The 27,551-nt window shown below is 38.4% G+C and overlaps 1 long non-coding RNA gene across 4 annotated transcripts; it reads right to left on the bottom strand.

The window, feature by feature from the left end:
• Nucleotides 1-10,850: 10,850 nt before the first annotated feature.
• On the bottom strand, nucleotides 10,851-15,300 carry LOC116210335. 4 transcript variants are annotated; one of them, XR_004157472.1, is made up of 4 exons: nucleotides 14,908-15,297; nucleotides 14,464-14,818; nucleotides 12,347-12,521; nucleotides 10,851-11,315 (listed from the first exon to the last, which is right to left on the bottom strand). It is a non-coding gene; the product is annotated as an uncharacterized LOC116210335 (long non-coding RNA). The 4 variants fall into 4 exon arrangements; XR_004157469.1 differs by having other exon boundaries at nucleotides 12,321-12,521; nucleotides 14,908-15,295; XR_004157471.1 differs by having other exon boundaries at nucleotides 12,321-12,521; nucleotides 14,476-14,818; nucleotides 14,908-15,295.
• Nucleotides 15,301-27,551: the final 12,251 nt, after the last annotated feature.

Below are 27,551 nucleotides of genomic sequence, written 5' to 3'. Positions count from 1 at the left end.
GCACTAAAGACCAAATTAAATTTGATATCATGAATTGGTGGAATTGTCCTATTTGACCATCTCGCCTTTGGTCTACTGGTGAGCCATAGTCTTCTATGATCCTCTGATAATCGGTTTAAGTCTGGTCGAGAGAGAATTGTCCGGTTCGACCGGAGGCTGATAACTCATTGGGGTCAACATTTCTTCTCGTGCTGCTTAATGAAAATCGAGAAGCATATCAGGAAGTTCTTTCAAACTGAGGTGAAGTAATGGATTTTTATAGGCAGGCTGTCTGTTTGCATATCGCAATTTATGTTGGTTGCAGTATAGAACCACGCAATGAAGTTACACTTCCACCATAGGATTTGATCAATTGGAACAAAATAATTTCTGTAAACGTTTCATCTCTTGTGCCAGTGTGGGTGATTTTGGTTTTTTAGTTGGCCAAATTATGCTTTGATTGCAAGGTATGCTATGAGTTATGGCACAAACCAATCCGGACAGTTGGGCTTGATAGTACTATCTTGTTCATCTTAAGGCTGATAACGCCTTGAAATCGATATTTCTTCTGCTGCTCAATGAAAATCAGTAACCTCTTTTGAAAATATTTTCAATTGAAACGAAGTAATGAATTTTACTTGGCAGACTGTTTATTTGCATTTCCTTATGAATCTTGTCTGAATTGTAGAACCAACCAATGAAGTTAAAATTCCACGATAGAATTCAACATTTGGAACAAAGTGCTTTATGAGGGTGATTTTGTGTTTTTAGTTGGCCAAATTATGAAATTTTTTGTGCTTAACTCTGACGTGATAGCAAAGGGGACGCTATGACTTATAACACTGACCAATTTGAATTGTTAAGATAGATAGTGCTATCCTATTCGTCTCGAGGCTGACAACGCATTGAAATTGACATTTCTTCTTGTGTTGCTTAATGAAACTCGAGAACTATTTCAAACTTTGGTGAAGTAATGAACTTTGATTGGGAGACTGTCTATTTGCATTTCCTAATTTATGTTGCATGCAACGTAGAACCAGCCAATGAAGTTACACTTTCGATAGCATTCGGCCATTTCGAACAAAATAGTTCCTGTGAGAGGTTTCCTTTGCCACCAGTTTTGCCTCTTTTCATTTGCCTGTGCAGTCGTGCAATTATTGAGTATCCATAGATGTTTAATTTTCTCTTGTTAGCATCTGATCGCTATTCTCTCACTTTGCATTTGCCCAAGTGATTACTGCTATGAGGCTTTGCTACCAGCTTCCTCTGAAATTATATGAAACATATTATGCCTCGGGAGTTAGAGATCACCTCAAAAGCATAAACCACATGCTTTATTCTTGTTAAGTAGGCAAGAAGTTTTTAAAATCTTTTTGCTCGTTGGAAGTTCCACTAGCTCATAGGCAATTAAATGCCATTCTTTATTTTTTCTGTCTGCACCTTCTATTTCTATCGTATATTTAGCAATTAGCATGACCGACATCCTTTCTTTTCTTTGGCCGTTCACACCAGATTGCTCTAAATCCTGACGCTCTTGTGATAGAGTCCGCTATGCAATTTTAACCGTGCAACAAAAAGGGGCACGGGCCAAGGCTGCGATTGAAAGCCGAAACACGAGCATGAGCATCTATGCCTTCTATGACCCCCAACAACCACCTTGCACTGCCGAAGGTATGCGCAATTGCACATTTTAGCTTCCTTTTAGTACCATTACTTACCCCCAACAGTTTTATTCCTTCTTGGTACTTACTGGATCTACTTTCACAGACTGAACACCTTCATTTTCTTTTGCTTTTCTCATATATGACTTCACTGCTTTTGCAGTTCTCTGACCGAGCCAATACTGTTGGGGTTAGGGATGTACTCAACCAAACAATAACGCAGCAATTAATCTTCCTCCCCTACTGGTGTAATCGAGATAGGAACTAATCAAATCAACCAACAAGCAGTAAAGTAAAACAACACCAAGAATTTTACGTGGAAAACCCCAATGTGGGGAAAAACCACGGGACCAACTCCGAATCAACGATCCACTATGAAGATTATACAATGTCTTTCATCAAGGGTAAACCCTTGGATCACCAAACTCAAGAGAAACACTCTCTTGGATCACCCAAATACTAAATTCGTCACCCACACCGGGTGGTTCACAAAATCAGCTGAAACAGCACCTACAGAGCTCGAATAGAAATTCTGACCGTTCAGAAGTTAGCCCCACGTGTTGTGAAGCTGCTGTCAAAATTTCGTCCCAATCGGAGTTCGTTTGATGTCCCGATCGAGGTTTGATCTTCAGCTGCGCGCTGCCCCTGTTGAGCAGAATTCGGCTCTGCTCTTCCTTTGTTCTTTGTGCTGTTTTGCTGCTTGCAGCTCCTCTGCCGCTGCTGTCTACCCTCTGCTGCTACTGCAGTCTGCTGCTGCTTTTATACCTCAGCTGATTTGCTGAAGAATAAACCCTAACAAAAATGGGTTCTTGGGCCTATTAAAGCCCGATAAAAGCCCAATACAATTTGAGCCCAACTTCCTCCAAATTGGAGGGATACCCAACAAACTCCCCCTCCCGACTATTTGGAGGCTTCAAGCATACCGGCTATACTTCGGCAAACATGAAGTTTCTCCTAGCGAGAGGTTTTGTCATCATATCAGCTCCATTCTCATCGGTGTGCACTTTGTCTAGCTTCACCAGCTTGGACTCCAACACATCTCTAATCCAATGAAGCTTGATATCGATATGCTTCGACCTCGAATGGAAAGTGGGATTCTTGCAAAGATGAATTGCGCTTTGACTATCACAGTGTAGAACATACCTTTCTTGCTTCAAGCTCAACTCCTGCAAAAACTTTTGCAACCACAACATCTCCTTGCAACCTTCGGTCACCGCAATGTATTCGGCTTCCGTTGTAGACAAAGCGATGCACTTTTGAAGCCTTGATTGCCATGAGATAGCTCCCCCTGCAAAAGTCATCAAGTATCCCGAAGTGGATTTCCGGGAATCGATATCTCCTGCCATATCTGCATCCGTGTAGCCCACTAACTCCGGCTTACCAGTGCCAAAGTGTAAACACACCTTGGATGTTCCTCTGAGATACCTCAGAATCCACTTAACTGCATTCCAATGCTCTTTCCCCGGATTGGAGAGAAAACGACTAACCACACCAACAGAATGAGCGATATCTGGTCTTGTACAGACCATGGCATACATCAAACTTCCTACAGCTGATGAGTAAGGAACTTTCTTCATCTCTTCTTTCTCCTTCTCACTTGTAGGACATTGCTTCGAGCTAAGTTTGAAATGAGAAGCAAGTGGTGATGAAACTGGTTTAGCATTACCCATGTTGAACCGATCCAAAATCTTCTCGATGTACTTCTCTTGAGAAAGCCAAAGTTTTCCACTTGATCTGTCACGAGAAATATGCATCCCAAGGATCTGCTTTGCCGGTCCCAAATCCTTCATGGCAAAGGACTTGTTGAGCTCCTTCTTCAACTCTGTAATCTTGCTCATATCATGACCAACAAGTAGCATATCATCCACATATAACAGTAAAATGATAAAATCACCATTCGAGAATTGTTTCACGAACACACAATGATCTGAAGTTGTCCGTGTGTAGCCATGGCTCAACATGAAAGAGTCAAACTTTTTATACCACTGCCGAGGTGCTTGCTTAAGCCCATACAAGCTCTTCCTCAGCCTGCACACCAAATGCTCCTTACCTTTAACTCGGAATCCTTCAGGCTGCTCCATATATATTTCTTCCTCCAAATCACCATGTAGGAAAGCTGTTTTTACATCGAGCTGCTCGATCTCCAAGTTCAGACTAGCTGCCAGTGCGAGAACAACTCGGATCGATGACATCTTGACAACGGGCGAGAAGATCTCCTCGAAGTCAACTCCTTTCTTCTGGTTGAAACCTTTCACTACCAGTCGAGCTTTGTATCGAGGTCGCGAGTTCTCTGTCTTCAACCTGTAGACCCATTTGTTCTTCAATGCTCTCTTACCTTGCGGTAGCTTCACTAGGTCATACGTGTGATTTTCAGACAAGGAGTTCATCTCCTCATTCATCGCCTTCAACCAGTGCTCCTTGTACTCATGTGCCACAGCTTCATCATAGCACTCAGGTTCTCCCCCGTCAGTCAGTAGCACATATTCATGAGGCGGATATCTTGTAGATGATCGTCTTATTCTATCAGATTGTCTAGGTAGATCTGCAGGCTCTAACTGTAACTGCGAGCCTGTATCATCCGTAGTCACATCATCATCTACCTGAGGAATCTCACCCCCAGTCGTGGTTTCTTCATACTCACCAGGTACCTCTTCCATTGGATGCTCTACATCAACCGGTACAGGAATAGAGATCTCGTGAGGATTGCCTACACTGGCCTTCTCTAACTTTTGCAAATCCTCGATTGTCTGGTCCTCAAAGAAGACAACATCCCTGCTCCTGATGATCTTCTTGCTATCAGGGTCCCAAAGCCTGTACCCGAACTCTTCATGTGCATAACCCAAGAAGATGCATTGTTTTGCCTTGGCATCAAGTTTTGATCTTTCATCTCGAGGAATGTGAACAGATGCCCTGCACCCGAATACTCTGAGATGCTTGTATGATACTTTCTTGCCGGTCCACACCTGCTGGGGTACATCTCCATCAAGTGCAACTGACGGTGTAAGATTAATAAGATCAACCGCTGACCTCATTGCCTCGCCCCAGAAAGGCTTAGACAGTTTCGCTTGAGAAAGCATACAACGAACTCTCTCAACAATTGTGCGGTTCATCCTCTCTGCAAGCCCGTTCTGTTGTGGTGTCTTCGGTACCGTCTTCTCAAGTTTGATACCGTGAGTCCTGCAATAGTTCTCGAAAGGACCTCTATACTCACCACCATTATCAGCTCTGACACATTTCAGCTTCATGCCTGTTTCTCTTTCCACTGCTACATGGAAGTTCTTGAAAATCTCAGTCACCTGATCTTTAGTTCTCATAGGGTAAGCCCAAACTTTCCTGGTGTGATCATCTATAAATGTCACAAAATAGAGAGCACCACCAAGAGATCTATCCGACATAAAACAAACATCTGTATGCACAAGATCAAGTATATGATGGCATCTAGAGGGACGACTTCTAACAAAAGAAACTCTCCTCTGCTTACCAGCTAAACAGTGATCACAGGTGCTCAAGTGCATACCTTTAATGGGCAAAGACTGCTTTCTAGCAAGAATTTGAATACCTTTCTCACTGATATGCCCAAGTCTCCTATGCCATAGCTCGATAGGATAATCCTCAACAACATTAATTTGACCGGAATTGTGTCTGGCACGCAGCCTGTAGAGAGTGTCGGTCTTCTGACCCCGTGCCACAATCAACGAACCCTTGGAGAGCTTCCATCTCCCATTGCTGAATTCATTACTGTAGCCTTCATCATCAAGTTGACCCGTCGAGATTAGGTTAAGGCGAATTTCTGGAACATGCCTCACCTTCTTCAAAAACAACTTGCAGCCAAGCTCGGTCTCTAGACAGACATCACCAATACCGACAATCTTGCATGATTGTCCATTCCCCATTCTCACATAACCATAGTCCCCGGTAGTGTAAGATGAAAAGAAATCCCGATGAGGAGTGACATGAAACGAGGCACCTGTATCTGCAACCCAGGTAGAGTCCTGACATGTGAAATTCACATAAGCTTCATCACAAATGATGTAGGTCTCTCCATCACATGCCACTGCTGTAGTGCCTTCTTCCTTCTTGCTCTCACCGTTGCCATTCTGATTTTTCTTCAGAGCTCTACACTCCCTTTTGTAGTGTCCCTCTTTTCCACAGTGATAGCAAGTGACCACTTTCCTCGTCTTCGACTTTGATCTGCCCCTCGATTTGCCACGTGAGTTACTATGCTTGGAAGAGAAATTTCTGCTTTGACTTCTCCCCCGTTGTTCAGTAACCAAAGCTTCAGACTGAATGGAAATTCCCGTGCCTTTCCTTCTAGTCTCCTCATTAAATAAACTGTCTGTCACCGTAGCCAACGATAGCTTTCCGTTTGGCGCAGAATTGCTTAATGCAACCACAAGTGTGTCCCAATTATCCGGTAGAGTCCCTAAAAGTAGACAAGCCTGCAACTCATCGGGTAATATTATCTCCAGGTTCGTCAACTGGTTAATAATATCCTGGAAATTACTCATGTGCGCAGCCATATCACCTCCATCCTGAAAACGAAGATGAACCAGCTTCTTCACGAGGAATGCTTTATTTTGCGGTGTCTTCCTCGCATAGAGATTTGTCAATTTATCCCACAAAGCTTTTGCATTTGTCTCCTGAGCAACATGATGATAAATACTATTGTCTATCCACTGCCGAATCAAACCAATAGTCTTCCGATTTGTGCGTTCCCAAGCCTTGTCATCCTTATCTTTGGGTTTCGCGGAATCCCCTTCAATGGGATCGTACAAATCCCTGCAAAATAGAAGATCCTCCATCCGAGACTTCCATATAGAGTAGTTGGTTGCATTCAACTTGAACATGGATCCTGTAGACTCCTCCATCTCGAAAACACCGAAAAAAAACTCAAACTTCTCTAACCCGAAGCTCTGATACCACTTGTTGGGGTTAGGGATGTACTCAACCAAACAATAACGCAGCAATTAATCTTCCTCCCCTACTGGTGTAATCGAGATAGGAACTAATCAAATCAACCAACAAGCAGTAAAGTAAAACAACACCAAGAATTTTACGTGGAAAACCCCAATGTGGGGAAAAACCACGGGACCAACTCCGAATCAACGATCCACTATGAAGATTATACAATGTCTTTCATCAAGGGTAAACCCTTGGATCACCAAACTCAAGAGAAACACTCTCTTGGATCACCCAAATACTAAATTCGTCACCCACACCGGGTGGTTCACAAAATCAGCTGAAACAGAACCTACAGAGCTCGAATAGAAATTCTGACCGTTCAGAAGTTAGCCCCACGTGTTGTGAAGCTGCTGTCAAAATTTCGTCCCAATCGGAGTTCGTTTGATGTCCCGATCGAGGTTTGATCTCCAGCTGCGCGCTGCCCCTGTTGAGCAGAATTCGGCTCTGCTCTTCCTTTGTTCTTTGTGCTGTTTTGCTGCTTGCAGCTCCTCTGCCGCTGCTGTCTACCCTCTGCTGCTACTGCAGTCTGCTGCTGCTTTTATACCTCAGCTGATTTGCTGAAGAATAAACCCTAACAAAAATGGGTTCTTGGGCCTATTAAAGCCCGATAAAAGCCCAATACAATTTGAGCCCAACTTCCTCCAAATTGGAGGGATACCCAACAAATACTTCATGAGTGCATATATTTTCCATCTACATTTCACTTAAGAGTATATTACTTGCCAATTACTTCTTCTACCTTTTTATTGAATGCCTATTACTGGACTGCAGCCAGAAACTAGGAATCATAAAGTACCTTCTGTTTTGCTTTAGCCATAAGTATTTCGGATGTGCAAGCTTCTTTCATGTTCACTCCTTATAGGTGCCATTTTTTTTCCCCCTCTCTCCATGGATTAAGCGGTCTATTTTAATATATAGTTTAATACTGAAAAATATATACAGACGCCGCCAACACTAAACCAATAACTGCAGCTAAACAGAACCCAACTAATTACATATCAACCTCAAAACAGATGATTCATGCTTGTTTGTCAATCCCAGTTTTGCATCCACACTTCTCCATGCTGCTTGTGTGGCTGCACTGCGAAAGAAGATATGTTCCAAGGTCTCCACTTCATCGTCAACACTCACATTGTGCCAATACAATGTTAATAGAGAATGTGAAACCGAGCATGCTTTTTCAGCTGCAGAAGCAGCCAAGCATCATGGAAATATACGTTTTTCCTCCTTTTTTCTCTAATTCCACTAACATGCTTTTAGAAGTTTTGGAGTCTTGAAAGATATGCCTTTAGTTACGTGTTTTATCAAAAAGGCTGCCGAAAAGGAGTCTGAATATTCTCTATGTCAATTCCGAATCTTATACTTCTATTCACTAAAACTCTGTTGACCTTTGGCAGGGCAACTTCTTCCCATTTAAGTGTTGCTCCATCTGCACACTCAAAACCACTACACTTATGATGAATTGTATTACATTTTTTTTTTTTGCAGTTTGAGCACCAACTGTAGTCGTGCTTCTTGCAGATATTAGTTAAGACTAACTGGAGGCCGAGAAAGCATAACCTGAGGCCTTATAGAGGATCATTCTTAGGAAGGGATATGTAAACCCAACCAGTTCGTTTGGCGAATTCCACGCTCCTTATCTCCTGAAAATCATAAAGCAAACCAAGAAGGAAATATTGTGAGAAAAAGATAAAATTAATGTCAATCATTCACAAGATGCATGGCTGTTACAGTTGATTGGGATTTTATTTAATGTTTGACTTTATGATAGTTTGATAAACTGATTACTGTTAGGAGATTTCATTTGAGGATTTATATGAGTATGGGTGTGACCAAAAGGACTACATATGAGTCACCTTCTTTTACAAACAAAAGGTCAGTATAAGAGGATTAAGGGATGGATTTCAAAGAACTAATCCTGTGTAGATAACTGTTTTACTCTGTAGCTCCCACCGTTGTGTTGTATAAACTTGGAGCTGTTTTGAGTTATATTCTAATTTGTGTGATTTTTGTCATAGATCTCCACAGTTAGATTTCAGTTAGTTGGTATTAGATAATTCTCTGCTGTTGAGAACTCATACATAAATGAATTTTGAAATAATACTTCTTGAACACATTAAATGAGAGCACTTGATGATCGTAAGCAGCTTCTGTAAAGATAGAATGGCGGCTCAGTAAGATTGATTCAGCTTTGTACCCTTCTGTGTTAGAGCTAACATATTTGTATTCGATTGAAATGTCACAGAGCAGTAATATATAAACTGAGTGCTTCAGGAGAACCTTGAACAACGGATCTAACAGATCGAAAGATCAATTTAATTACAAAAGATGGCTTGTTTATATATTTTCTTTTAGCATAAAAAATTCACATTTTGACACATAAGATTCCATAATGAGTATATACTTCTGCAGAAACATAGCAGACGTTCTTCTTAAATAATTATGAGATGTTTTTCCATACTTGCGCATTCAGTTCTAGCAATTTTTTGCACCTTCTGATTGATCTGAACAACATAAACCGATCCCCTAAACCCCATTTTCAGTACTTATGGAATAGAATGAAATTATCCTGTTTTATCTATTGGTTGAAAGAGAACCTTGAGCTTAAACTCTATTTTTCTCTTAAGATGTGAACTATTGTCATGTTTTACTTAATTTGACAATGCCTGTGTTTTCATTCTGTTAAGAGGAGATCGTTTTGCCTTTGCTTGGATAGGGAAAACTTAGTGAACACTTGTGTTTCAAATAGCTATTCTTTCAAATAATCTAAGCAGAATGGATACCCACATGCGCTAGATCAAAGTTTGTGGCCCTGGACCATGAGTATTATCAGTAAAATATTTCCAGGGCGTAAATTTTATTTATTAAGATTCCTTTTCTTTATTTTGATTATTTACTTAGCCAATTATAATGTCTAGCAGTCTACCAATCTTCTAACTTCTTTGCCTTTCCTCGCATGAATCCTATTCTTGATTGCCATTTCAATTTACCTCAACGAAGTTAAATGCACACTTTTAGGAGATAACATGAATGTAACCCCGTTGACGAAGATGATAGGGAATGAAAGTCTCCATTGAATTTATTAGGCTAGTCAATATTGCTAGTTGAGTAAGTTAGCTGTATATTGTAAATGTTTCCTCTCGGAAGAAGTTCAGGAGTTTTGGCTTGTACTCAGTTGTTATTTGGTTTTGTTGGTGTAGGAGTCATATACGTGTGCTCGTGCAATCTCGAAAGATAGGTAACGATTTGATTTATATATCAGAAAAGTAAAATATCGATTCATATGTAAAAAAAAAAATAAAAAAATTTACGGCTGTTTAATTGAGCAATCTCTTGGAAAATATGGATGCGCTAAACTATCTTTCCTAATGGATTTAGCTATCAAAGCAGTCTGCTAGACCTGCTCAGCCACAAGGCACAACCCATTTCAGCCGCTTAGACAGTTGGTGCAGCCAATTCCACTGTCCAGTATTTACATTGGACAAAGTGCTAAGGTAAATGATGTCCTTCCCTGTACTTTAGATTGGTGCTGGAGCTACCAAACCCAACATTGAATTAGGCTAATATGCTACATTCTAGTCCTTGGGTCTTGATCGATAGTCTTGTGCTCTCTTTGATTCAAGTTTAATAGTTCTTGAAGTTTTTGAACATTTCTATCCACCCTCCTCGATCGTTGAGCCTACAAGCTGCTTGTTTATAATGCCCCTTCCATTCGGTGCATATGCATCTGAAATGCGGCCACCCTAATTAGTGTTTAGTTTTACGTAAGGCACATTCCAAACGCTCAGGTTTGAATCTTTTTGGTGAGTTTTTGGCAATCATGTTTATATATGGAGACAAGTTTATATAAACATGAAAAAATGGTAGCGCTATTGATAATATTTCACCAGCCAAAAAATGGCAACGCCATTGATAGTATTTCACCAGCCATTTTCTGATGGAACCAAAAGTATGTTCTTTCATGATTATGGCTTTTAATAAAAATCTTGTATTATGTTCTTTATTTTTTTCTTTGTTTTTTTTTTTTGGAAGTTGAGAGGGCTGTTGTTGCCAGTGCAAAGGTGGTTGCTAGCTTAGTTGTCTTTGTTCCAATTTAGCCATTTCTTTTTCAATAATGTTAATTGGTCATATGTATTGAGGCTTAATTAGACTGAGTCTATCTCTGCCTCTTCCTCTAGAGTAGAGAGTTAAGCGTTGGTAATCCCATGAATATTACGGATCCGCCTGTAGTAGCAATAAGCTCCTTTTTTATGCTACGTAAAGAAGTTTATACATTGAAGATTTTTGGGTTTGCATGCCGTAGCTTTAGAGCGAGTCACATAGATTATGTAGTTTCGAGCGACGACATTTTGCATCGCTCTAAACAGACAGAGAAGGAGAAGACTTGATCCGAACCACTAGATCGAGAAATTGCAGACGTGAAGAGAAGGGAGCATCAACTACACCAAGCACTAATATTGACTCTGTTTTATATAATAGGTGGACACCTCTTTTCGCATTTATATCATCACTTGGTGTGTCCCTTGCTCCTGAGATATCCACATCGGAATTAGTATTGTTGTACTAACAGAAAATCACTGGCGGGATTCCATTGAAAATCCATCAATCGGCTACCATTGGAATCAGTTGCTTAAGGAATCAGAGCAATGCCATTAATTTCTTCTCTTCTTTCAAATGTTCGAATGTCTCTTTGTTGTCATCACACTCAAAATTCTGTACAGAAAAAAAAAAATCAGGCTCATTCAAAGTTACGGTGATATTCTCATCATAAAGAAAAAAATACGTATCCGGAAAAAATGAAAGGAAATATGACAAAGAAAATCAAGAGCGAAGGTGGCAGAAGAAGAAAGGATAAATAAAGGGAGAAGTGCGAAGGACATGAAGAGAAAGAGAAGAGAGGGAAATGTACTTAATCCTGAAATTGTAATTTTATCCGTTATTGTCATGTATATATTTTTTCAGGCCATCCAATAAAGTACAATTTAGGTAATTCACTAAATTAACTGCCAACTAGTATACCAAACGTTTTCATTAAATACTAGTATAGATATTATATGAGGAAGTGATTACAGGTCACTAGCGAACCTTTGCTGGCGAGTGAGTAGCTTTTACCCACCCCCAACTCACCTGACAAGATATTCCATGACCTTATTAACCACTCACCCTTAATTACCGTTACGATTAGACCAAATTATTTCAAGGAATATCTAATTCTACTTAAAAAAAGAAACAAATTTCCGCTTTTGCCTAGTGATTGTATATCTAACTTGGGCAATTTTAAAGAAAATTGCATCGAAAATATTAGATATACAACTTAACTTATATATAATAATTTTTTTTTCCAAATTTTAGACATATATTGCAAATTGAATCTCACGAATCCTTCTTTAATCTAATTAGAAGGATTAATTTTGGAATTTCTTTTGTGTACCTCAGTATCCAAAAGCTTAAGGCAATGAAGCTCTCTATTATTTCACGTTCAAGCTCAAGTCTACCCACTAAAGTGTAAAGCTCTACCGGTGGTAGATTTTTACTATTTATTTCACTAAAACTTGAGATCTTATCTTTGAGAGGCCAAGAGTTTTTCTCATATATCATTTAAGCCTAGAATATATCATTTCCAAGTTTCATTCTTTGTTGGGTTTTGCTAATTCTATGCTAGCCCAGGCCAAAAAGAAAATAAATAAATAAAAGGAGGCTTTGCTTCAATTCATTAACCTGTCTGTGTTAGCTATGCTTATAACCTTAATTGAATTGTCCCGCCTGGTTTCACGTGCACCCACCAATTCGAACGAAGCCCAGTCTCCTCAAACCAGCTTGCAGATGCAGACCAAATCCGTCATACCACCTTATCATTCCAACAGATCGATTAATCCCATCGTCCATGATTCATTTACCATTTGGCATGCATGCATGTGCCTGCATGAAGAGGATGTATGTGAGTTGTGCGTACATGGTATAATTAACTTATTGTCTTGTAAACACATACATAAGAAAAGTGAAGTAATCAGTGGTCCGATCATAATTAAAAATTTATTCTAGACCAAAAATATATATAAACTTCATTAGGTCTCCTTTAATTCATCATGAGCGTTTTTTTTTCTTTCATATACTCATGATTAATATGACAAGCTAGCAATATTCCTATAACGTCAGATCAGTGCACTTCATAAGTATAATAATGCATGCATCCACCAAATCCATTATACATAGCTGACCTTGTAAGTGCACCATAATTGAACTCTCCCGAACACTAATCTAGTAAATTTTGGTTTGGGCGTGGTGGGCCGAACAAATTATTTTTATTAATCTGGAAAATATTACACAATGCACACTCCCTCAGACTCACCCATATTTCTCGCACTCACACTCTCTCTTACGCTTTTTTTACTCTCTTCTGCTTAGGAGTGATTGGTTCTGGGTACCATGTATTTTTTACGATACCCGGACCCTACTCTGTAAGGGATAAGTTCTAAGATTTTGGAACCGGACCCTACCCTGTTGAATCCTGGAACCGGAACCTACCCGGAACCTGTATTTTACCATAGGTTCCGGGTACCCTGTAGGAATCGGGACGTACCAATTGTCTAACTCAATCAAACAGCAAAAACTTCCTCTAGATCACTGCTTGATCCAATCCGTCATGCCAAAACTTGCGTAAATGAAACAAATGCACATGCTCATGTCTATGAATTGACCAAGACAAACATCGGCATTCCACAAAATGACCTCTTTCTTATCATTCACGCGGTCAAAAATGGGCTGAGCATAGCCCAAGTTACCGCATTTAGAGTACATGTCGACGAGGGAGCCCACAACTATCGTATTAGCCCCGAAGTTAGTTCGTATCAAGTGGGCATGGATCTGCTTCCCACGCTTCAGATCAGCAAACCTCGCATAAGCGCAGAGACACCTACTGAAAGTGAACTAATTGGGAAGGATCCAAAGGGCCATCATCCTACTAAACAACTCGAGTGCTATGTTGCTCAGACCATTCCTCATGTACCTAGCAATCATAGCAGTCCAGGAAATGGGGTTCTTCACAGGCATCTCGTGAAATATCTCACTTGCCCTGTTTATATCGCCCGACCTAGCATATCTTGAGACCAAAGTGGTCCACACGAGGACATCTTTAACTTCCATCTCATCAAACACTCTTCTCGCATCTGTCATTTTTGGGAATATAAAAATCAATTGGGAAAAGTTAATCCCACATCAGAAGCATAAAAGAAAATAGAGTGGTTTATATGGGATTGAATCTCACAACTTATCAGCTCGAGCTTTTAAGTTGAAAGTTGAGTCCAAGCCCATGTAAGCCTAATAGAATTTAAGATGGTATCGGAGCCCATGGTAATGATCCTGGGGGCGCATATGCGCAGGAATCCACACCACGTCAGTGAAGTCTGAGAACGGAAGTAGAAGCCCGGCTCATAGTAGTTGATCCCCTTGCCCGAGTGTGGAAGAAGTAGCCCACCTCGAGGCAGTTAAGGCCCGAGTCCGGAAGAAGTGAGAGACCGGCTCGAGGGTAAGTTCTTGAGGGCGGACAGTTAAGGTTCACGTAGCCCGTGTAGGCAAATCATGAAAAAGACCACACGGTGCCACGTGATGGTGAGTGTTGGGAATATAAAAATTAATTGAAAAAAGTTAATCCTACATCGGAAGCATAAAAGAAAATAGAGTGGTTTATATGGGATTGAATCTCACAACTTATTAGCTCGAGCTTTTAAGTTGAAAGTTGAGTCCAAGCCCATGTAAGCCCAATAGCCCAATAGAATTTAAGAGTCATCTCCCCGCATTTAGTATAAGCATCAACTATCGAGCTTAAAAGCACAATATTCAACGAGTATCCAAGAAGTAAAACCTGGCCATGAACCTGTCTAGTAAGTCCTACTTCTCTCAGCTTCACGCAATGGTCAAGAGGCTAGCGAATCTGAACTTGTTGGGCCTCATCCCCTACGTCAGAAACTCCTTATAGAACCTTAATGCTTCGTCGCAATCACTAACCTTTGCATACCTGATCAACATTGTGTTCCAGGAAACAATATCCCTCTTAGGTATTCTGTTGAACATCTTTCTCTCGGGGCGCATCCTACCCAGCTTTGCATACCTGGAGAGCACATTGTTCCAGGAGTAGAGATTTCTCGAGGCCATTTCGTCGAACACCTTACGCCCAAGAAACTCACTTCCGCACCTAAAGTACGCCTTGATGTATGGAGCTGATTCATTCAAGTAACGAATTACTGCTCTTCAGTTGCATAAGAGCTTTAACAAGATGTAAGAACTCGTGAGACGGATGGATTCGTACCAGAGGATGGCCAGAGGAGGCGCCGCCGAGGAAGAGAGCGCGCAGAGGATGATTCGTACCAGAGGATGGCCAGGAAGCGACTGCCGACTGCTAGGGTTTTGGAGAAGAGAAGAGAAAATGAAACCCTCGCGCGGTGCCTTAGAGAGCTTGAAGGAGAGTCAGAGACGGAGGGGACTGGGCAGCCACAGACACAGGGAGTCGGAGTCGAGAGTTTCTGTCTTCTAAGCAGATTAGGTTTACGTTTACGAAGTCAAGAGTTTCAGTCGGAGTCGAGAGTTTCTGTCTTAGACATAGGGAGCTGAGCTTTACTCTTTTTTTTTTTTATCATTCGGTTCCGGATGCCGATTATGGTTTCGAATCTGGGTACCCTGTAGGTGGGAACCGGAACCGGAACCAGAACCGAAACCGAAACCGATTTTCACCGGTTCCTTAATGTAATACCCAAATCTTATTCTATTTTCAATACGAGCTACCTGAACCTTACCCTAACGGGTAGGTTCCGACCAGTTTCGGGTATACCCGATACCCGTGCACACCCTTACAGTTCTACTTGTATTGTACATCCATACACTCACATACATCACGCGTGTGTTATAAATGTATGTGCCGGTGATTTTACCGCCACAATTCCACCGCCACCCTCGCTTCTTCTTCTAATTTCGAGACTTTTCTTTTCTTCAATTTCTTCTAGATATCTCTAAGTTATTCTATTTTGGTCCCTTTATCTCAACAGACCTTTACGAATTAGGGATTCGTAATTAACAAGTGGCTTCCATGCACGTAGTCTTCTTTCTTTGGTTCATCCATCCATCATCCGTCCCTTGGTGATTCCTCCTGCAATGCTTTCTTGTATCATCCGTACAAGCTAAGTAGCCATAGATACATCAAAGGTCTTTCACACATAATAATCGATACTAGTCGTGTAGCCCAGCTTTGCACGTGGTGACAAAGGGACTATATCCCCAGGGGGGCCAACTCAACTCCAAACTATCGCCAACGGTAATATAACAATAGTCAACTAGATCACGAAGTTAACAACATTCCAAAAGCAAACTTGCCCTAAACTATTTAAGTTGTGCACTATTAGGTCCTCATATTTCACTGAATAACTATTGTAAAAATAATCATATGTTCCCTTTTCCACTTTCTCATAAAAGAAAAAAAGTTTTGCATTCGTAAGGAAAAGAAAAGAAAAGGAAGCGGGGAAGAGAAAGGAATGCTTTTGCCTGATAATCGCATGATCCCCATGAAATTTTTTTTTTATTATAAAGGAGGTCCAATGGGTAGTCTCACGAGGTATCGAACCCGCGGTCTTTAAGTCAACAAGTGAAGGCATGCGTTACTGAGCTACACTCTTTTTGGATAACCATGAAGTTTTAGATTCCATTCTTGTTAATATAATTACATATGATTAATTATTTCAATTATTAATTCCCTATATTAAACTCATGAACCTCCTTTATAATCCAAAAAATAGAAAGTGGAAAAGAAAATGGATATACATTCTTAAACCTCCATAACTTTTTTTTATTATTGTTATTATAAGATGAGAGTCTCAGAAAAGGATATGAAAAACATTGGCTGACATGTGAAATCTTACTAATGAGAAGATGATACTTTTTTATGAAAAAATTATGGGAGACATCATTCCCGTAATTTCGGAAAATCAAGTGTGAAAGGTTATTATTCCTCTCAACAAGTACATTTCTTGAGACTCGAACTTATACTCTCTTTTTTTTTTCTCAATTACAACCTTATATTCTCCTTATAGGAGTTGTAATTGGTTGCCACTCAACAAGACTTGTTTGATAAAACGATACTTTCTTAAATGACATAGCCTTTACACATGTCATAGAACTTACCATTTATATTTAAGTCAACCGAGGAAGAATTCAAAATGATATTATACAAAGTTGAACTATACTGACATATGAATAGATTCATCTTGATTTGCACTGCTGAATTGCGTCAAAATAATTTGTTTCTTACTATATGGATGCAGGCTCAGCAGGATTGAGGCTAAAATAAAAGTAGAAGAATTCCCATTTCAGTTTGAATGTGTAAGGATGTGTTTGTTTAAATTTATTCAAATAAATACTTAAAAGTTAGCTATAAATTAATTATAAGGGAATATTAACAGGAGGAAAGAGAGAAAGATGAGAAATGAGGTTAAATTGAGTTTGGTTTTAGAGTATGATTGCGTATTCTACTCTACTCTATTTTTGAAATAAGAAAAGACAAAAAAAATAATTATTATAAGTGTTGATAAATATATGAATGTGTGAGTGTATATATATATAGAGAGAGAGAGAGATAATTTATTATTAAAACATGATTATAAAAATTATTGGGAAACATATGAGTGATAAATTATTAATAAATTGGAGAAAAAGACAAAATAACATAGTTATCAGAACCGGACCGGACCGGCCGGTCGGATCGGAAACCAGCACTATGACCAGTCCGATTCCACCTTCAGACCGAAAATGAACATTTGAACCGTTGAACCCACAGAACCGGCCTCTTTGAATATAAAAATCTACTAAACCGGCCGGTTTATGGGTCCAACGGTTTACTATATTTAAATCAAAATAAATGAATGTGGTGGCCCTAGTGGGATTTGAAACAATGCCCCTCCACTTCACACCCAAATTATGACCATCTCACTAACCAGCTAAGCCATAGGTCCTTTTCTGCATAACTATACAAATGTTATGTATTTATTATCAATTTATTTTATCTAAAGCAATAATATAAACATTTATTATACAATTAATTAAACACGCGGTTCGACCCATCGAACCCCCGGTTGAACCCGTGAACCCATGAACCCATGCCTTACCCGGTTCGCTATCCGATCCGGTTTTAATAACACTGCAAAATAGTAAATATTATTGTATCAAATTTAGGGAAGAATAAAACTGAGTGGGGTGAAGTAGAGTTGTATCCAAACGCAAGCTAATCATTAAGCAAAAAAATCATATAATGAGTTAAGCAATAATATTTGATAATGAAATAAATTATTTTTTTATTTATTGATACTATTTATCCTTCACAAAATATCTTCTCATTATTATCATTCATTCACTCGTCTCATGTATTTCTTTGTATAACTAATTAAATGTTTAATTTTTAATCACTTAATTTATTAAACTTCACCTACGTTAATCTAAGAAGATTGTACAATGGTTGAAAAGAGGACATAATACATTTATCATACAACCAATTATGATATTTCCCAAAAAAAAAACCAAAAAGATGGCACAAAACTGTTCGTTTTTTTCAAAGGTTACAAATAACTTAGTTAATTAAAAAGAGTGTAATGTAGTGGTGCATGTTTTTTTTTCTTAGTAATCAAGAAATTCTAAATTCGATACACTTTGAGGACCGCCTATGCATCTTAATTAACTATTAGGATTTCTATTTCATAGTAGTAAATTTATGGGCCTGCTTTTGTAATCAAACGAAAATAAGTTACTTATAATTAATTGAAGGAAATTATATAAAATAAGGAAAATAGCCACATATAGAACAGTTTTGACCTTATTTAACTTCCTAGCACGTTTTTAAAAGTTTTTAAGCTCTAGCACAAATCACTTTTTATTCCCAGATCTAGCACACCGTTAAACTCTGTCTATACAACTTAATGACGTCTTATAACACCGTCAAACGTTACTAACGGTGGGTCCTTATTCTTCTTCCTCCTCATCCTCCTCCTTCATGCCTCTGCCTTCCCAGCTCCTCCAAGGTTCCACCGATTTCTCCTTCTGCGACACTCTCCAACTCCTTTCCTCAGCAATCTCTGTTGCCGCCTCCTCTCCCCTCCTCGAGAGGAGTCTCCTTCTCATCATCTTTTCTTTCCTTCGATTTCTCCACAATGAAAACCTGGAAATCGAATAGCAAATTTATAGGATAAATCCTTTATAGTTTCTCCGATTGAGGGAGAGGAAGTAGGTTCCGGTCGTAGTCGTTTCTTGTTCGGGTTGGAAGGGTTGGTGTTTCAAAATTCATTTGTCGATTGTTGGTCCCGCCCAACATGGCCATCTTGTTGACCACCATGCTGCTGGCCTGCGCCACGACGGCCAAGATCATCGATGCAAATGTTGCCGAAGTACTCCAGACTCTCTTCCACATCTTTGCCCCTCAGCTATGGAATGGGAAGCAAATACTGAGGTTGTCTCTCCGTCTCTTTGGCAGTTTGTCTTCCGAAAAAGCAAACGTTCTGTTATTCTATGCCATGGCTTGCTCTTTGCAGATGGGCAAAAGCCCCCAGGGAAGATGCCTCTTGTCGAATTTCACATGATTTGCCATGCCAAGGTCCAAATGAAAATGTAAGATTATTATATGGAAAAGGTTCCTTTTTCTTGGTACGGCTGAAGAATAATTTAATGTTTTGTGGTTGCAAAGAAAACAGAGAATATACTCTGCTGAATTATGGCTTAATCGATGTTTTAGGCCAATCAGGCATGTTCTTTGTTGGCTTCCATGGCGATAGTCGTCCACAACAATATTTATCTTGACAGTTATCCAAGTCTGTGTTCTTTTTCAATTAGTATTGATAATTCAATTTTCTTTTTAAATGCAATTTAGATAAAATAAATAAATTTACAAATCATCTGGCAATCCCTTGTTCATGTGAATCGATGCCAATGAATTCGAATATTTGTATCATGAATCTGCGTGGCAGCTGGAATTTGAGTTGATCGGTGATTTCCAAAAATTGGAACAACCATGAACAAGACATCCTTAAATCTCTATTGAATGGTGTCATACTGACCCAACCAAGAAACGCAGGAAGATTGTGAGCAGGATAGAGGAAGTGAGAGGGGGCCAATCAGGCCTGCAGACGTAGCCCCAAAAACAAGAGTGATAAAAACAAAAACATGAAACCAAACTCGCAATCAAACAAAAAAGAAAATGGGGACCGCCAGCTATTGAGAATATTCTCAAACAATCCACAAATGAATTTCGAAACACCAACCCCACCAACCCGAACAAGAAACGACTGCGACCGGAACTTGCTTCCTCTCCCTCAATTGGAGAAACTAAAAAGGATTTATCCTATCAATTTGCTCTTCGATTTCTAGGGTTTCACTGTGGAGAAATAGAATGAAAGAAAAGATAATGAGAAGGAGACTCCTTGCGAGGAGGGGAGAAGAGGTGGCGGCGAAGATTGTCGAGGAAAGGAGTTGGAGAGGGCCACGGGAGGAGGAAATCGGTGGAACCCTGGAGGAGCTGGGAAGGCAGAGGCGTGAAGGAGGAGAAGGAGGAGAAGGAAGAAGAAGAAGAAAAAGAAGAAGGACCTATCGTTAGTTATGTTTGACGGCGTTATAAGACGTCATTAAGTTTTTTAGATGAAATTTAGTAGTGTGCTAGACTTTGGAATAAAATGGTGATTCGTGTTAGAGCGTAATAACTTTTAAAAACATGCTAGAAAGTGAAAATAATGTCAAAACTGTGCTATATGGGGTTATTTTCCATATAAAATATAAGTAAATTATTTGATGTCAAGCAATTAATTTGTTAAATTCAAATGATTCACTTAAAATGTCTTTGTGTTAATTTTCAAATAAGCCGATGAGCTGCACTGAATTCATTAATTGAGACTAATGATCATAATTCATATGTATATTCATTTTCTCGGTGAGCAACTAAATATTCAAAAGTTTAATAGACCTTCAACTAAATCAATCGAATCAGGTCGGCGTATAAAACTCTCACAGCTTGAACTCAAGACCTTATTTAAAAATAATAAATATCAAAACTCTTGAATCAATGACCTTACTTAAAAAGAATAAATATCAAAACTCTTGAATGAATGCACGTTTGTTATATATTCGTTATGGGATGGAATATATACTATCCCGGTGTTCTCATATCTCTTCAAGAGCTTGGATGAGGCTCATAGTCACATTCTTATGGCTCTTCCTCCTTATCGTCGTCTACAACTTAATTTTTGTAGCGCTCTTTTGCCTGTGTTTTCTATTTGGTCACGTAGTTGCAACTGTCCTCGCAGTCATCCTAGTAATTGCCTATTTTGTGGGCATCGTCTACTTAACAATTGTGGGAGAGTTGGCATTTGTAGTGTCTGTTCTCGAGCATGTCTACGGTAGGAAGGCAATGTCTAAGAGCAAGGCCCTGCTGAGGGGCAAGCTGTGGAGCGTCTTCTTCTTCTTACTGTTGCTCGGTCTGTGCTTTGGGCTGGTCCAGTTCGGGTTCGAGTTCACCGTGGCAGTCGGGGTAGTAATCAAGAGTGTGGCACTCAGGATCGTGGCCGGGGTCATCTTTTGGTTTGTGCTTGCGCTCGGGACCCTCATCGGTCTCGTCGCATTGACTGTCATTTACTTCGTCTGCAAGTCCAACCACCATGAGAACATCGACATGTCTATCGTCACAGACCACCTCCAAGTCTACTCCAAGGCTAGGGATGTCCAGCTCGAGCGTTCCCAAGTTTAACAACCAGTTTTCTCCTCTCTATATAAACAGTCTTGTTTTGTTGCTTATGTGTAAGTGTTGGATCTTACGATGTCCTCAATCAATAAAAAAAATATATATATATATATATATTGTATTGGCCGATGTAATAATTCTCTTTCGAACATCAACTTGGTTATGATCATCCAATTAGTTTTAAATTCGTGTAGAATATCTAATATCTATCAATATCAATACAGAGCACAGTTCACTAACTCGTTACAACTCAGTGATTTATATACGTATTTCCGATGTATTATTATGAAATATTTGGCACATTTGTACTTGGTGTTGTGTCCTCATAGAGTGCGTATGCATATGTCAGCCACTGCAGAGAAGGTTGTTTTTGTCAATTTCTTCGTGACGATGAATCTCTCACATCATGAGTGGGGGACATTTTTTTTTCCTTCCATGTGAACGTTGACATTCAAAAGTCGAATTAGATTTCTTTATTTTCTATTCTATTGAAACACATGTACATATTTTTGGAAATAAGATCCAATATTTTTTTATAAGGAAAGCTAACGCTCCGTTTGATTTCGTAGTTAAAATCACAAAAATTTTAACTTTAACTTTAACTCAACACACTACACAATCATTTGTCATTTTCCACAATCAAAATCAAAGTTACTCTAACTCTAAAACCAAACGCACCAAAAAGTCTAGATTAATATAAGAGAAATCCTAAATAATTAATAAGGGAATACACATGTAATTCCGCTAAATATTGAACAAGTGATCTCTAAATTAACAGATGAGAACGTAAACCACTGCGTTACACCCTCTAATTTGTATTTCTCTTTCATTAATATAATTCACGATGCTTGTAATTGAGTATGATTTGACTGCACCAAAAAACAATTTGATGAGTCGACGGTTGATTTAGTGCAAGCAACAGCCATAACATGTCTTATTCACACTCGAGTAGATATTTATCGGTGGATCAAACATCATGAAACAATGAGGATTACAAGGAGGAGAAGAAAATGCTTAAAGAAGTGCTTTTGGTTCGTAACTCAAAGGGGCTTGACCTAATGGTTAAGGGGTAGCTCAAGTATTCATCCGATTTCAGGTTCGAGACCCCATGAAATCATCGGATCGCATTTGGCATTATTACTCACCCCGTATGTCCCCGGCGGTTCACGGAGTCCCGAAAAAAAATATAAGTTTGGTTCGGGACGGTGCGTGCCATTTATACATTCACGTACATATCAAAGAACCTTGGCAGTATTTTCTTTTATTTAGCGTGTACACTGATATTTGAAAGCCCATTGACCCCGACTAATCCAATTCGATCTGAGTCGGCCTATTAAGAGGTAAATCTCTCACAACGTTAATTTTTGTCCACCTGCAAGACTCAAATTCCAGACATTGTTTAAGGGGAACGAGCTGTCGAACTGCTTGAACAAATTCACTTTAGTAGCGTTTTCTTATTCAAAAAGCAATGTGTGTAGTAGAAAAACTCATGAGAAAATTATTATTTTGATACATGAAATTGTTTTTTTGCTGTCAATTTGTTGCGCAAAAAAAGAAAAAAAGAAAAACTGCTATCAATATGATATGCAAAGTTTGATTATGTCCATCAAAATGCCCAATTGTCGAGTTGCTGCGATGAAATTGTGATATGGCGTCCTACGTGTCTTAAACTATGTCAGAAAAATTAATAAACAATCCACATGACCAAAACGATGTAGCATTTAACCGGCGCGCGGACATTGGCTGTGAAGCACATGAACGGGGCATGCTACGAAGCAACGGGTGAGGAAAGGACTCATCACCAGCGGCTGCCTGAGCGAGGGAGAGCAAACACTTGTGATAATTGCTGAGACATTTCTGTTGGAAGTAATGGGTGGGGGACAAATAATTGTCCCACACCGGCCCCAGAAGGAAAGTGAACAGTTTTATAAGTGGGGTGAGGCCCGCAGGTTGGACAGAGCAAGTTTTCCAATTTTGTAGGATCAATACCAAATTCTTTCACAAAATAATCCATCCTTTTCCGGTTTATTCATTTTGTAATGAAAAGTATAGGGTTTTGTCACCACCATGAATTGAATATGGAGTTCCAATAAGATTTCATTCTTTTTTTCTTTTTATTTATTATTTATCGTTAAGGGTTGAAATCAACTTTGATAATGATTCTACTTCCAAATTCATAAAAATAGAATTTGAAAATTCTTTTCCAGTCTTAGATCTCTCAACCCATTACCCCGGAGATTGATTAAAAATTCATAAACATCCCATGGATTTTTCTCTATTATACATATCAAACTAAAACTCCATGGAATACTTCCTGAAACATAACCTAGAATAGATTTTCATTATTTAAATGAAACCTGAATAATCTATTGACTTAAATTTTTGAGTTGTAAATTGTTCCGAACCCGTATAAGCCCGGTTCAACATGTGGTATCAGAGCTAAAAATGAGATTATCCTGGGGAGACACGCGTGCTACGCGAGCCCACATCACGTGTAAGATTATATGTCGCCACGTGAGGGTAGGCGTTGGAAGTAATTGGTGGGGGGACAAATAATTGTCCCACACTAGCTCCAAGAGGAAAGTATGGGTCTGAACCCATATAAGCGCGGTCCAATAATTTCGCACATTTGTACATGGTTGTCTCGAGAACATGCTCCACTGAGTTAAATCCTTTTGACGATTATCGATGATTAAGTGCAAGCAACAACCGACCATTTCTTATTTCAATGAGCTATTTTAGGTGATGTGGACAGGACGAAATTTATAAGCAAGATGAGACGGAGGGACTATATCCCCAGGGGGGGGGGGCAACTCAATGCACGCTCTAAACTATTGCCAACTGTAATATAACAATAGTCGACTAGATCACGAAGGTAATAACATTCCAAAAGCAAACTTGCACTAAACTATTTTAAGTTGTGCACTAATAGGTCCTCATATTTCACTGAATAACTATTGTAAAAATGAGAAAGGGGGTGTAGTGCAGTGGCTAATATCCTCACCTGGTAACCTAAAGGTTCCGAGTTCGATTCTCATCAGTGGGACTACCCGTGCCCCTTAAATTAGATTTCATTTTCATTTCCTTGTACTAGGCAATGAGTTTTCTATTGTAACCGAAAAAAAAAACTATTGTAAAAATAATCATATGTTCCCTTTTCCACTTTCTCTTAAAAGGAAATAAAAAGTTTTGCATCGTAAGGAAAAGAAAGAAAGCGGGGAAGAGAAATGAATGCTTTTGCCTGATAACCGCATGATAGCCATGGTTTTTTTTTTGTTATAAAAGAGATCCAACGGTAGTTCCATTAGGTATCGAACCTACGAACTTTAAGTCAACAGGTGAAGGCATACTCTACTGCGCTATACCTCTTTAAATAACCATGAAGTTTTAGATTCGACTCTTATTAGTAGAATACATATGATTAATTATTTAGATTTTTATTTCCTTATATTAAACTCATGAACCTCCTTTTATAATTCATAAAATAGAAAGCAGAAAAGAAAATGGGTGCACATTCTTAAACCTCCAAAATTATTATTATTATTATTATAAGATGAGGGTCTAAGAAAAAGATATGAAAATCATTGACAGGCACGTGAAATCTTACTAACGAAAAGACGATAGTTTTTTTTATGAAAAAAATATTGGAGACATTACTCTCGCAATTTCGGAAGATCAAATGTAAAATTTTATTCTTCCTCTAAATAAATACATTTCTCGAGACTCGAACTTATAATCTTTCTTTTTTTATTTTTTTCGATTACAACCTTATATTGTCCTTATAGGAGTTGTAATTGTTTACCACTCAATAACACTTCTTTGATAAAACGATAGAAATGACATAACCTTTACACGTGTCATAGAACTTACCATTTATATTTAAGTCAACCGTGGAAGAATTCAAAATGATATTATACGAAGTTGAATCTGTATTGACATATGAATAGATTCATCTTGATTTGCACTGCTGAATTGCGTCAAAATAATTTGTTTCTTACTATTTGGATGCACGCTCAGCAGGATTGAAGCTCAAATAAAAGTAGAAGAATTCCCATTTCAGTAAATATTCAATTTTTTTTTTCTGGAAGATACAAAATAGGGTAAGGGTGTGTTTGTTTCAATTTAATCAAATAAATACCTAAAAGTTAGCTATAAATTAATCATAAGAGAATATGAATAGGAGGAAAGAGAGATGAGAAATGAGGTTAAATTGTGTTTGGTTTTAGAGTATGATTGCTTATTCTACTCTACTCTACTCTACTCTATTTGTGAAATAAGAAAAGATAAAAAAGTAATTATTATAAGTATCGATAAATATGTGAACGAGTGAATATATATCTATATATATATATATAAATAAGTAGATGGATAATTTATTATTAACATTATTATAAAGATTATTGAGAAATATATGAGTGATAAATTATTATTAAATGGGAGAAAAAGATAAAATAGTAATGATTATTGAATTTAGGGAAGAATAAAGTTGAGTTGGGTAGAGTAGAGTTTGTATCCAAATGCAAGCTAATCATTAAGCAAAAAAATCACACAACGAGTTAAATAAAAATATTTGATAATGAAATAATTTTATTTATTTATTGGTACTATTTACCCTTCACAAAATATCTTCCCACTCTTATCATTTCTTAACTCATCTTATGTATTTCTTTTTATAATTAATTAAATATTTAATTTTTAATCACTTAATTTATCTAAGAAGATTGTTTAATGGTTGAAAACAGGACATAATACATTTATCATACAACCAATTATGATATTTCCAAAAAAAAAAACACCAACCAAATTGATGGCACAAAACTGCTCATTTTTTTTCAACGTTCTAAATAACTTAATTAATTAAAAAGAGTGTCGTATGGTAATGCACGCTTTTTCCTAATAACCAAGAAATTCTAGCTTCGATATTCGTTGAGGACCACCCGTGTCTCTCAATTAATTATTAGGATTTCTGTTTCATCGTAGTAAATTTATGAGCCTCCCTTTGTAATCAAACCTAAACAACTTACTTATAATTAATTCAAGGAAATTATATAAAATATAAGTAAATTATTTGATGTCAAGTAATTTATTTGTTAAATTCAAATGATTCACTTAAAATTTCTTTGTTTTTCTTTTCAAATAAACCGATGAGCTGCCTTGAGTTCATTAATTTAGATTAATGATCATAATTCATATGTATATTCATTTTTTCGATGTGCACCTTAATATTCAGAAGCTTAATGGACCTCTAACTAAACCAATCGAGCCGGATCGGCGGATTATGGGGTAAAGCTCTCATATCGTAAAACTTTTTTTTTTCATTCATAAAACTCGAACTCAAGAGTTTACGTAAAAAGAATAAACAAATAAATGTCAATGCAGGTTGGTTATATATTCGTTATGTGATGGAATCCATACTAACCCATTGTTCTCGTATCTCTTCAAGACTCGACAAGACAGAGACTTGAGAATACCATTCCATTTCCTTCAGATTTTCTTTTTTTCTTTTTCTTTTTTTTTTAAAGAAAATGCATTTGCATTAGAAAGCAAAAGCAAAAGCTAGCAAAAGAAAAAAAGCTAAACAAAATATAAAGAAAACGCGTACGTTATGCTTAAAGATTTGTATATTACCCTTTTGTGTTTGGCGTGTACGTTATAGTACTAATTATTACTCATAGTTATTGTTGAGATATGTTGTCCCACGTAGAAAATTTAAGAAAGAAACCTCGAGCTTATATAAGGTTTGGGTCCAGCAACCTACCAGCTTAAACTTTTGGGTTGTAGATGGGTTTAAGTATGTATAGGCCAAAGTGTAAATTTTACATGGTATCAGAGTGGGTTATACTTTCGCGCCCTTGGTGGGCTCACATCACGCCGGATTCGGTTTCGTGGCAGTCAAGAGTGCACCTCATATTAATTAGACCCGAGAGTGGCCCGGTCTAGTTCCGAGGTAGCTAAAAATGTATCTCTATTTAGGTCCGAGTATGGAGCTCGAGGCTAATTTGGTATTTTGTCCCCCATTTCCCAAGCACGGAAGAGGATGTCCGGCTCGTGGTCAGTGACACGTGTTGGGCCACACGTCCTCACGTAAGGGCGAGTGTTGAGATATGTTGTCTCACATAGAAAATTTGAGAAAGAAACCACGAGCTTATATAAGGCTTGAGTCCAGCAACCTATCAGTTTAAGGTTTTGGGTTG

This window comes from Punica granatum, chromosome 6 (assembly GCF_007655135.1).
Source record: "Punica granatum isolate Tunisia-2019 chromosome 6, ASM765513v2, whole genome shotgun sequence".
Taxonomy (NCBI): domain Eukaryota; kingdom Viridiplantae; phylum Streptophyta; class Magnoliopsida; order Myrtales; family Lythraceae; genus Punica; species Punica granatum.
The sequence above is the reverse complement of the archived record's forward strand: the minus strand, read 5'-3'. Positions and strand labels throughout refer to the sequence as shown.